Source organism: Anguilla anguilla, chromosome 3 (genome assembly GCF_013347855.1).
Source record: "Anguilla anguilla isolate fAngAng1 chromosome 3, fAngAng1.pri, whole genome shotgun sequence".
In the NCBI taxonomy this organism is placed as follows: Eukaryota; Metazoa; Chordata; class Actinopteri; order Anguilliformes; family Anguillidae; genus Anguilla; species Anguilla anguilla.
Window position 1 is genome coordinate 47,725,953 of NC_049203.1, and position 13,659 is coordinate 47,739,611.

General features: G+C 38.1%; 1 protein-coding gene across 3 annotated transcripts in view; it reads left to right on the forward strand.

Annotated features, from left to right (window-relative positions):
* LOC118223930 (SLIT and NTRK-like protein 5) overlaps window positions 1-13,659 on the forward strand; it is a 396,174-nt gene that overhangs the window by 80,355 nt on the left and 302,160 nt on the right. Inside the window, exon 3 of one of the 3 annotated variants that reach the window (XM_035411023.1) lies at window positions 8,736-8,812. The exons of the other annotated variants lie outside the window; for them this stretch is intronic. The gene's annotated coding sequence lies outside the window, so the exon portion shown is untranslated. The remainder of the gene's footprint in view (window positions 1-8,735; window positions 8,813-13,659) is intronic. 3 annotated transcript variants of the gene reach the window in all.

Here is a 13,659-nt window from a genome sequence, read left to right on the forward strand (position 1 = left end):
CAGGTTTGAGCTTAAGACTCTGTTGCCCCAGCAACAAGTCTGGCTAAATTGTAAACGCCTTGTGAAACCAAAAATCCAGAGTTTATTTTACTGGCAAAGTGAATGGAGCAACTACAATAAAAGAACACTATTGAAAGCAGCAAGGTTTAATTCTTAAACACATATCTGGGGCCAGCCATTTCTCTTCATGAATATCAAGGTTATCTTTTCAGCACATTTAAACTGAAGGGATGAAGGCTAATTATTCAGGCTGAATTAGCAGTGTATCAATGCAGCTCATAAAGCATTTTCTGGGTCAGAGGTAAAAACGTTGATTAGCAGTTGATATAAAATGACACATCACTTCCATCTGTATGCAGTGAATTGCTATCTTTCTAAACATTTTTTTTTTTTAAATTGCCATTTCTGCCTCCTGAGTCACCACTGTGCCACGTGCACCCACACAAGGATCCCAACAGCTGAAGCGCATTAACTCCTCAGATACTCTCGCCCACAAGCCCCCGACTGTTTTCCACTTAACAGTGCTTTCGGAGACCATTAGCCAATTGTATCTCTAATTTCCCTCATTTTAAAGCTTCTCCTGATTTGGAAAGGCAGAGCTCATTCAAAGGCCCATCCCATTGCTGCGACATTACTTGTCATCTGGGATAGCACATGCACACTCTTAACTGTGCGATTAAACATTGCTTCTTTTCCTTCTATAGTCCACTTGCTGAGCTATGCATTTGTTGTGCTGAATAATAATAATAATAATCAGAAGTATTATTGTCTCCCTTCTTCCCTTCCTCTCGAAAACTCTTGAACGTGTTGTGTTTAACCGACTGTCTCCTTTTCTCTTTTTGAGAGCCAAAAGCTTTGTATTCTGGAAGTACGTAGCATACCTCACCAGCCGCAGGGCTAACCACTCTCTGAGATAGCCCCCAGCAAAGGCAGTTTCTCTCTCCTCCATTCTTATACTCTTTGATTTCCTTTCTGCTTTTGACAAGGTTGACCACCACATCATTGTGTCTTCCCAGACTGCCTTGGGAATCAGTGGCTCAGCTTGCAACTGGTTTGCTTCCTGCCTTGACATTCGCTCCTGACATTTGGGGGGATTTTATTAAAATCATCAATGACTAAAGCTCAACTTGGCCTAAACTGAGATACTGTACTATACAGCTAGTCCTCCTACTGCTGGACCTATTCTTCATCCTGCATGGCACCACAGAGAGCACTGTTCACACTCAAGTGATGGAGGTACATTATTGTTCTTTAACAAACACATTTCCCAAATGTAGCCTGAAAATATAGAAATGCTCTCTATTGGTGCTAATAATGACCTTTTACAAGACGAAAAGGTACTAATGAATTATGTATTGTTGGCTAGGGGTATAATTTATGTACATATAGGGTAACGACAAACATCTGTACCTTTTAAGGCACTTTTTGTACCTTTCTTCTGAGAGGCTTAAGGCTGCAGGTTCAAATTGCATTACAACAGCACAATACAACATAGGACAATAGTAAAGTAATGCAATCATATTTGAATACTTAAAGTAATACTATATAAGAAAGGCAGGTAGCAATAAAAACAAATATGTATCAATGACTTAACTAAGTCAATAATATAAGTAAATATCAATCAGATACTATAATACTGTTTAAAATCGACTTAAATCTGGAGTCAGTCTGTGCGGCCCTAATATGTTCAGGCAGAGCATTCTATATTTTGGGGAGCTGCACAGAAAAAAACAAAGCACTCTTTGTTTTTAGATGAGCTCACAGGGACCAGAGGAGTCCCAAGTGAGTGATGAGGTGGGAGTACCTTGCTAAGCGAAACCTCCACCCCCCCCCACCCCCCCCACCCCCCCAAGTGGTAGTATGGCCAATTATATATCGACCCACCTGAGTGCCAGCCGCAGTCAGCAATGGAACAGTCCAGATTTAGCCATAGCATTTCTTTAATTATTTCACTAGACAGAAGAGGGAATTGGAGTTTGTCCAAACATGGACATCAGGCACAGTGAAAATAGGGCCTCTGTGAAGGTTGACTGGGGAGACTGATACTGAGTTATAATGAATATATGAACTTTTTTGCTACAATGGCTTCATAACTGTGAGGAATGTCGGTGAACAGTTTAAGGGCATTTTCTGATTTTGTCTCTCTTTTCAGTTCCCCGTCTCCTCCAACAATGAAATTCACAGATTGCTGACTCTTTTGACCTTTATTTGTTTTTTCATGGATTCCCTCCTCCCATAGAAAAAATATGTATCAATGATATATAATTTGTCTATACATACAGTGAGCTCCATAATGTCTGGGTCAAAGACATATTTTTATCCTGATTTGGCTCCGTATTCCACTATTTTAGATTTGTTATCAAATAAATCACCTGTGGTTAGAGTGCACACTCAGAATTTATTTCTGGGTATTTTTACACATTTCGGTAGAAATTGCAGCACTTTTTATAAATAATATAAGAAGTAATTTTCTGGGAACCATAATGTTTGGGACATCAATGTTATGCAAATGAAAGTTGTCATGTTTAGTACGTTGTCACATATCCTTTGCATGCAATGACTGCTTGAAGACGGGGTGGGGTGGTTGGGTTTGTTTGCTTTGGATCTTGGGCAGTTCCATTTGGCCTCCATACTTTTGCTCTTGCCATCACTGTGAAACAAGAGAGTCTTGATCTCATCTGTCTAAAAGAACTCTGGAGGTTCTTGTAGGTACTGAGTAAACTGTAACCTGGCCATCTTTTTGTGTGGCTAACTAGTGGTTTGCATCTTGCAGTGTAGTAAAAACCAAACAGTGCAGCAAAAAACCAAAATGGATGAACCCTAAAATTGTTTGAATACAATTCTAAAACTGTGGATTACTGAGCCAAATCAAAAAATAGATATGTCCTAAATATCACTGTAGGTATTGCAGTTTAAAAAAAAATTTTTTTTTAAATGTATTTATTATTATTTGAACGGACAAAATGGGAAAAAAATATCTTAAACCATAGGACTGGTTTACCCTTTTTTTCTGGCCTTTGCACCAGAAAACATAAGAGCATCCAAAACTAAGTTGTAAAATATAAGATGCAATGTGAAAGTATGACTGACTGGCAAGCCAAGCAGTGCAAATATGATTGTAAATCACAATGGTTATTCCATACTTGGCCTAGTGGCTTGAAAGATGACCTGAGTTGTGCGGCATATTGTCCTAAAGGAGACACACATTGAACGGTGATACTGTATTTTAGGCACTATGTCTTATCGACATAGCTAGCAAGATATTGCTTTAGAGTTTTGGAACAAATACTGGTGCAACTTTCATACCGGTAGTTTTACTGCTTAAGCGCACCCATGCTATCATGTTTTGACAAATACTGCTCATTATGGTTCAAACTAGTTTCAAATTTACCTGCCTTGTCTGTTCCCTGTTTGAAGAGATAGTGGTGAATACTTGGATGATGATGAATGTTGTACTATAACGGCATAAAACCACAATAACAGTTACGGATGTGTATCACAGTGTCTTGCTGTTGACCGTACAAAATGAAGCTAATATTCAACTGAATAGCCAATTTACATAGACATAATAGCAGAATTTTCTTTCTCCAACTGACAATTTCTATTTAAAAGTGACTAATTAGAGTTCAATTAAACACATTTTTTTTTCATGTCTATTGAGACTGTTTTTTCAGACTAGGGATTAATTCTTTCAGTTTTCCTTCTGCTTAATTCTCTCTGTTAATGCATGAGCAACAATCAATCTTTAAATTACTTAAAGTAATGGAATGGTCAGTTCAAGAGTGTTTTTTAGTCAGTGAAGATTATTTTACAATGAACAACTCACATTTTTTCTACTGCCTATGCACAAAAAGATAGTATGCCAGCCAATGAATGGAAATCCTCCTTCAGGCCCTGAAAAAGTGTTTGTCAGTTACATCTTTTCTGTAAACCCAATCAATATCACAATCAGGGCAAGGTGAGTTTAACCCTTAATGTATTGTTCCCCTTTTTTTAAAGACAAACTGGAGAATGGCAAACCCAAAATAAAATGGTAACTAATCCTAGTCTCTTCTGAATGGTAACCCTGGGGAACTTCTTTTCCATGAGTCAGAATTACTCAGCATGTTAACAAAGTAAGCTCAAACAAAGTTTTTCTCAACTGAAATATATATGAGTGTATACAGGTGCTACACGACTATGTTAAATCATTTGCTTTTAACTACAAAAATTTAGCTTAAATTCTAATATCTAACATTATTATGATAGTTCTAACGTTACCTATCTAGCTAATGTGGTGCCAGGCACAGACTGCAAGATGCAGGTATGCTACCTAGCACAAAATCATGCACATCAAGTTATCACAGGACATACAGTATCATGTTTCTATACCTCCTTTCCCATTCTTACTGAAAAAAAGGTCTTAAAGGTGTTTCCCTCCTTGCCACACAATCTAAGTCCTTACACCACATCTAGTTACATACAGTATGTTATTACCTCTGCTGTACAGCTTTTGTCTTTTTTTGCTCATAATTATCAAGGGTGGAAACACTTTTGGAGAAATGATTTCCCATTGATCCCTAAATTGTTTTAATTTTTTTTTTCTTCAAAAATAGTCTTTGTTGAATTCAAACTGAAATGATCAAATGAGTCTGTTTCAACCAGAGAATCCACTAACTGCATAGTTTATTTTGCTTATGAGCCTTAATATGTTGAACGGTAATTTAGCTATATCTGGACTGATGCCTGCTTACACCAGATTTATGTACTCTTTCTTGCTCTGCAGCCCACCCATGGTTTTAAATGAGGTATAAGCAAAAATGAATGATCAAATGAGATGGTAAGCAGAGCACATAAAGCTGTAGAAGTGAATCATCTAACTAGTTGTGATAATACAGTAATGAATCCATTCATCATGTCACACCGTTGTACATTTCACCCAATCCATTTTTATTACAACAAGCGACAGCGATGCTTATTTGAGACCATTGAACATAAACTATTCTTCCAAAGATTTATTTTATTAGAATACAAGAGATGATCTGGGCCCACAGTGTATTCATTTATTTATTATTAGATTTTTATTTTTATCCTAGAAAAACCAATTAGGCTAAAATTTTCCTTTCATGCTGTACACGGTTTAATTTTGTAACCAACGTAGTGCTTTAAAAGTTATCAAAAGATTAATAAAATCCATTCTATGTACCACTTCAAGCCAATGTAAGGAAACAAGTACTGTGACCTGCTTTTGCTTTATTAAGAAACCTAGCAACAGAATTTTGAACCAGCTGGTGCTGATACCAATTCTGCCAATGTACATTCACATACACTCAAACAACATTGTAGCAAACCAGTCTAGATTAATAAATGCAGGAATCACTTCTAAGTCTTCATAATATGCTGTTATTATCAAATCCCATGGGAAAACTGTTTTACAGTTTGGATGAGGTTCTCAAATGAACACTGCAATGTTTTGGACCTGCATTTAAAGTTTTAAGAAAAAAAGAATCTAGAATTAGTTCAAAAATCCTTTAAAAAGAGGTCTGTGTCTCTTAAGCGCACTGATAGTGCTTTTAATGGCGACCCTCCTCTACTCTACCATGCTGCTGATGTCACCTCCTAAGAATGGCAAATGCTGTCATGCCAATCTTCTGCCAGAACGAAAGTGAACACCCGCTTTTCCCAGATGTTAAATAAGCCATGATAAATGAGCTTGAGCTGGACATATCCAAACACTTCCATTCTCCCCTCCCATATTTTTAACGGTCCAGAATCCCTAAAATACATATGCATTTACCCAAAATTTTAAGGATGCTGCTTTTCTCTCATTTTACCCGTGTGAACCTAGATGCTAACGAAACAGCAGCTATTTGTCTCGTTAGCATCTATAAAAGCCCCACAAATCCTTCGTAAATAGGGCTTTAAGGCAGGGATACTTAAGTCTGGCCCTTGAGGCCAGTAGTATTGCTGGATTTCTGTTCAACCTGTTAGTTAATGGATTGATGAATGCCATTGGTGAGACACTTATCTCATCTGGTGCCCCAGGTTTAAATCAGTGCCTGTTAAGAGGAAAATAATAAAAACAGCAGTAGTACTGGTCTTGAAGGTTAGATTTAAGTATCCCTGCAATAAGGTAATGCCCCCATTGTTGGTGCAATAGAGTTGAGATCAGCACATCAGCTTTATATACAGCATAGCCAAGTAAAAATGACATCAAGGGAACAGGAAGGGGATTTCATCTTCAATTTTCAGACAATTTATCAACTCGTATAAGGTCAAATGCTTTAAGTTCTTGAATACTTGCACAGAGAAAAAAGTTGAAAATAATTAGAGAAAGAGAAATATGATTTCTGACAACTGATGTTGTTAGTGTTGTACTAATGGAAATATAAAATGACCTTTCTTGCTGGGATGAATTTAGATTTGCGTTAGCATATGAAATGACAATTTTATTCTGGTATTTTAGTATTATTTTGTATAAAGATCCCTGAGTCACCGCAATTCTTGGATGTGAGTGGAAAGAAAGATCATTCAGGCTTCCTTTGTAGTGGTATTGAGTTTCAATAAAGTATTCATTTTTGCATTCCATTAAGCAGTGACAAGAATTCTTTTTTTGTTTCCACAAGATTTCTATTGCCTTGGAATTGCATATTTTGAAACAAATGTTTGATTATAATTTTGCTTTTTGTTGGTACGCCATGGTTTATGCAGGGTAGTGGCCTCAGAGCTGTGCTGGGCATCAGTATTGCTGGTATAATGAAATAAAAACACACGGCCTTTCTAGTATTGATGCCTTAGGTCAGGGGAGAATGGGCAGACCTGAGCAAATTAACCCTTTGGCGCATATGGTCACTGATGTTACAGCACTAGAGTGTCCCCTGAAGCATACGATCATATTGTTGGGATTAGTACACAAGATTTGAACGTCTATTTATGAATGACGCAACAATAAGTGTTTGTTTGGGTTCAACTTTGTTCTTTCTAGAAATGAATGCTCGTAGTTTTCACAGAAACATTTCACCAAATAAATTATTTACAACACTGGTATGTCCTTCATGGGAGGCATTTATTTGTTTGTGCAGATGATCACACTTGCTCAGAAGCTGCAACAGTTTAACACTGGTAAAAATATACTAGCTAGGCTATAGCTTGGCTGTACAGTTAGCATTAGACTGCTAACCCAGCTGCCAAAAATGAGCTAACTACAAGCTGACAGAAAACAGAACATCTAATAACAATGTAATAGCTATTACAATTTACAACATATCACATCATGGGTAAACCCACCAGTGGTCAAAACAATTGACTAAATACTCTGCAAAAGTAGAAAACAATTTGACAGTAATATTGTTTTGCGCTTCCAGCTGACTTTTCCGTATTAAACCAAAGATGATAAGTTACATGAAGATGTTCCCAACATAACCCCCCTTTAAATTCCCTATCTTCTTCTGGAAAGATTGTCCAAAGCAAGTGAATAATCTTAGTTTCCATATCCTCTTTGGTTGGACTAGATTAAGTTACATTGTTTTTTTGTGTAAAAAAAAAAAAGAATAATAATAATTGTTTGAGTGACTGTGACAGCCTAATAATAATAATAATACATATCACAAGTTTACTTTAATAACTGTGGTGAATGCACACATCACGCAATTTGCAAATGCATTACCACTGGTAAAGTATTGTATAAGCCTTCCACTTTATAACATCAAATTTAACATTGATTGATCAACATATTTAAAATAATTGATAGAAAAAAAGAAAAAACAAAAAGAAGTATGAAATTCATATATATTACAGCCTGGGCCCCTGTGATTCTGCATAGTGTAGCATTTAGTAGGGAAAGAAACAGTGAAACGGAAGTCATCTCTAAATATTTAGCTTTTGGCAATATGAAGTGCAATGCTCTAACTGAATCCATTTAGATTAGAAAATTGTCTAAATGAAATGTTCCCCACTGTGCAATTCTAAACCTGATGATTGAAATCAAGGTTTAAATATTCTCTCATTGATGTGTTAGCTCATCAATAGTAATTCTTACCTAACAGTTCAAAGCTATACAAACCGCATGCTAGTAAAATCATTATATCAAAGGAACCCTGGCCATTTTCTCATTATTTATTTACTGCTGATATGATATTCAAATTGATTAAAGTCACGGTGAGCATCCAATGGAATGGCTTAGCAATATTCCCACTAAATGTTCTCACGAGTCAGCATGAAAAAGGCAAACATGATAGGATGGCTACAGTGCTACATAGCTGATCACTAAAAACACGTTAGCTATTAGTCAGGTAGGTGGAGCAGATCATACAGGTGGCACCAAAACATGTCACTCCATGACACATGAGGAGCAGCAGTTCTGCCCTCTCATTATGAGTCCCATAGGGTCACGCCGTGGCTTATGTGTAACTTAATGTAACTGGCTGTTATGTCAAGCAGTTGGTTTCATTTTGCAAGGGGCGTTCTCTGTCTTCTCATGCAGTTATTATTCCTTCGGCCAATCAGATGCTTAGAGTCTGCCTGTGCCAGCTACATTAAAGGCACAACCCTCCAGCACAATAGCAGTGCATTTATTGAAAGACTGCAGAGGAAAAATAGACAGCAGCTGGCTGCAAGCGTTTATGAGGGCATGTCTAGTAGTCTGTAAGTTAAATTGACAGATAAATTATTGTAGTGATGAAGTTGGCTTACAATTGAGATTACATTTTCCAAATACAGAGATAATGAAAAACCTTCTTTTTTTTTTTTTTTGACAGGGCTGCTGTGTAGCTTATCACGGATAAGTTGGAGGACAATTGGAATATGCATTTATAACCACCGGCACTATCTGTAGGTAAAACTGAGAAAAGAATGGCTCACAAATGATGCCCACATATCCAGAAAGTATCATCAGGATATTGTAAAAAGAATTATGCTCAGGTGTTTTCCAACTTTTTTCGTTATTTTATTGTGTCCCTGTTATCAATAGTGGTAGAAGCAGGGGAATCATTTTTTTTTATTATTTTGCTCTATATTGTTTTAACTAAACAAAATATAGCACATTCATTCATACATACAGAGCCTGCTTTTTATCCCATCGTCAGCAAGACGTTCAGATATTGCCTCCAGCTGGCTTGCATATTACCGATTCTGTATCTTTAAATTGCTTCCTGTGCCTGCCCAGCTGACAACCTAGAAAAAAAACTAAATGTAGCCTCTGCTCCCAACTCTTGGTTTGGCAATCAATCTCGTGTGTCATGGAGGCAATCTCCTCCACCATCAGTGTGAATCCTTGTGTGGAATTGACAGCAAAGTAGCTGTGATGTATACTAAGGTTTAACATTGTAGATTTTGATGATAACCTTCAGATCAATGTGCCCTGACAAGCAGAACAAAAGGCTGAGCAAAAAAAAAGGTTATTTCTCTTATTTTTAAAAAATTATTATTGTGCATTATGGACATATCTGACTAAAGACATTTAGAAATGCCTTTCAGTCTGTCTGAGGTAAATTGAAAGTAGCTTGGATGAAACATGTCCATGTAGGCTAAATCACTGTGGGGAGTCCCACTTTGCCAATAAAGCAATCATTTAGTGGCATGTTTGCAATCAAGCCTGTTCAAATTTGTAAGTTTTTTTTTTTTTTTAATATCTCAATCAAGGCTGCTCTAAATATGTTTTATTTTTACAGGATCCATGAAAACTTCAAATTCAAGTTCTCACAAGTTTTCTCAGACAGTGGTAAAAGTCAGTACTGAGAATAGAAGTTCATTGGTTTTTGTTGTGGGCTTTTAGAGACTCCTAGCCAGTTTAGCCAATCTTTTAACTGACATGAGTCCCATATATGAACTCTGATATATACACGCAGTACAGGCCAAAAGTGGTTTAAAAAAAAAAACCTTAAAAAATCAATAAAACGTGCTGTACTTTCACACAGTTTTCACCCCAGGAGGCTGAAATTTGGCATGGATGTTGGTCATGACCGAAGGTCAAGCTGAGTAACTTTCAAGGCCGATTGACCAAGAGGGGGCGTGGTGATGGGCGTGGCTTCTCACAAAAAGGCGCATAATTCCCAAATGGATTCTCAGATTTGCACAAGATTTTGTGGAAAGGTTGGTCATGAGCCAAAGAAGAGGTCACGTGTTTGTGTGAGGGTGTGTGTGGATGCGCATGTCCGGTTGCAGCTATTGCGGATCTGCGCTTGTTTTGGTGGAACCCTGATTCTATTTTTAACTTGGCTCTTATTTAGTAAGACACTGCTTACAAATTGTGGCATATTCTTTATCCAGGACCTCCTGACTTCCCACTCCAGGTCATTTGAGTCATATTAGTTTCTGATGAAATGACAGTTAAGAACTGACAGAGAATAAGATTCGTCTATCCATCAACCCCAGCATAGTGTGCTTCACATGACCAAAATCAAAGCTGTTACATAAGCAGTCAGTGTAACAGAATGGGGGTAGAGCATATAATATTTGGGTATTTGATGTTTTTTTTTTTTTTAAACAAACAGCAACAAAAACATTTTTAATAAGATATCCAATGAACACAGTAAATCTTATCCACCAACCACATAACCAAGTAAATCACTTATTTCATGATTTGTCCAAAGGAATCTCAGTTATTGTGAATAGTGTATTCCTTTGGAAGAATCGGGATAAGGGATTCCAAGAACTTACATGTTGTGGTATATTCCCTGCACAATAGGAAATGTGTAATGTTAATGTGATTATCCAGTCAGAGACCTAGTCAGTGTGTCTCCATTGTTCATTTTGACTATATTAATCACACAAATGTATCATTAGTTATATTAGTATTCAGTGCAAAATACTAAAATGCCAGAGTGTTCTTGTGCAAGGTTGAATTTTAAATGATCATACAGTTAGACTAAAGAAGAGATTAGGTATGACACGACACGTAAGCTTGGATTTTAATGCATTCATGAGGAGCTTTATAAATGGATCTTAAGGTTTAATTGGTGCTGGGCTGCCACGTGCTGAGCCCTGGGGGAGAAATAATGCAGTAGCCATGCATACTACAGGAAAAAAATGAGCATTGCTTTTTCATCTGTGCTCATGCAGCAGGGTTGTGCAAGGCCTGCAAATCAGAGTGACCCAAATAATCTTTTCTGCGGCGAGAATGAGAACATTTCAGGACGACAAAATGTTCACCATGCACAAAGTACACATACGCACATCCAGCCCCTAATGTTTGTGTCCTATTTGATTGTCTTTAAGTAAAGTGCTCAGAGAGCTGCATGCTCAGACCTTTTAGTCACATTTCCGTAGGATTGATTTGCCTCTTTACTGACACATCAACATTAACATTTCTAAAAAAAACCTTTTTGCTACTTTGCTACTTCCTCGCCAATATTCTATGAATACCATGCTATGGTGCATTTATGGAATTTTCAGAAGACTTTTTTTTGGATGTATCCACATTTCTTATGTGTTTTCTCAGAAATCAAACCACTTAATTATAACTGAAAAAACTGCAAACAATACAGTGCATAGCAAATGAATTTCAATACTTTTTAATACCCTAAATTGAGCAGACATGCCAACACAAACCAGAAAAAGTAAATAATAATTTACCCACCCAGCTGTGAAAACCAGTGGTGCCTCATGCACTGACGCTGAACAATAAGTCGGAGAATCGCTAGCCTGTTGTACAACCACCCGGCCACAAGGCCAGCAAGCAGGTGAAGTAAATCACAAAACTCTGAACTCAATAACTACAAGATTGCCATAACAATAGCAACAACTGCAAGAAAGCCCAACAACAAAAAGAGACTTCCCCACCGAGATCTAGGCAGCCCAGTGTCTAGATAACTAGCAACCAAAGCAGTCAACAGAGCAAGAATAGAAATAATTTCAAATAAATGTCTGCCGATATGCTCTGTGAGGTTCAAAAGAAATTAGAGATTAGGTGCAAAATCAACACTTTATGCCACAACCATTTGGCACCCAATCTACCTTCTTCTCCTTGCAAGTCCCACATGCCAGCCCCACCTGGAGAATCAAAAGAGCTGGTCGAGGGCCCCCACAACAATTTGTCTCAGTCAGTGTAAGAGCCCTCGACTCCCTTACGAAGCGACCACCCAGAGATGACTGTGCCAGTCTCTTTGTCAGCCAGGTTTTTGTAAACACCTCTTTCCAGCTGCAGCAGCAACATGAGTCAGCTGCCTGCACAGTACTGACAAAGAGGGATCCCAGATTCGGAGCTTGAAAGAGGATAAGGGGTGAAGAAGCATCCAAGGTAGATGCCCAGTAGCAGCAGGGTTATAATAGATCACCTTTTAATCGAGCTCAGAGTTAAAAGGCCTCCTCTTGCGTCCCATCATTTGCAAAGAGCGACGAGTCGTGCAATGTGGACTCCCAATACCAGCAGGGTTATAACTGACTACCTATTAATTTAGCTTCACCAGCTTCTGCAGAGTGTGAGAAAGAAGGGGGGGGGATTCACTGCCGGGATCCCGGTAGGTCTGCAAAAACGGATCACTGACCGAGCTGGTCACTGTGGAATCTGCTGAGCTCATTCTTTTTTTTCTTTCCTTTGCAACAAGAGGGAAACATTTGGTTGGAAAACTATTGAATGCATATGCTTTGTAATGGAATGCATGCTATTTTAAAATAAAATATGCATTCTCTATGTATGATATAACATTATTATACAGTAACATACAGATGGGTGACATTTTAATGGAAAAAACAACATAAAGTGATTTAGTTAAGGTGTTGTGCCACCACAAGCTGCCAGAACAGCTTCAATGCCCCTTGGCAGAGATTCTACAAGTCTCTGGAACTCTACTGGAGGAATGTAACACCATTCTTCCAAAATATATTTCCTCATTTGGTGTTTTGATGACAGTAGTGAAGAGCGCTGTCTAACACATTGGTACAAAATCTCCCATCGGTGTTAAATTGGGTTGGGATCCGGAGACCGCAAAGGCCATAGCGTATGGTGATCACCTGGAATGACTTTGTACTGATTTGCAGTGACCCTTCCCTCTAAGCGAACAAGTGGACCCAAACCATGCCAGGAAAATGCCCTCCACTGCATAACAGAGCTACCAGACCCTATCAATGTAGGGGTCAAGCATTCAGGCCTGTACCGTTCTCTTGGTGTACGCCACACATGCACTCACCCACTTGAGGAGAATATGGTGAAGGATGACTCATCTGACCATATCACTTTTTTCTACATTTCTGTAGACCAGTGCCTATGGGTTTTGCATCACTGAAATATCAAGTATGCATTTGTCTTTGAAATGAGGGCTTTATGCACTGCATCCCTACTATAATATCCCTCTATGTAGTCAACGGACTGTTCTTGCTGACACAGTCTGATCACATCCTGCTTTGACATTCTCAGTCACCTGAGGAAGAGTTGCTCTTTTGTTTTTCCTTACATATTGCACTAATGCACGAGCATCACAGTCATCAAATGTGAGCTTTTGATCACAATTTCTGAACCTATTTACTGATGTCTTTCTCATACATCTAAATGCAGACATCACTCTTCGTATTGAAAAACTAGCCAGTTGAGCATTCTTTGTGACTGAAGCTCCTGCCATCCGTGCCCCAATAATGAACCCTCTGTCTGTCAAATAGATCTTTTCTCTTGCCATCTTGATCCATAATCGAGGTCAACTGGGCCAGCTCAGTATTTTTATATTTTATATTTTTATACATGCCACAGAG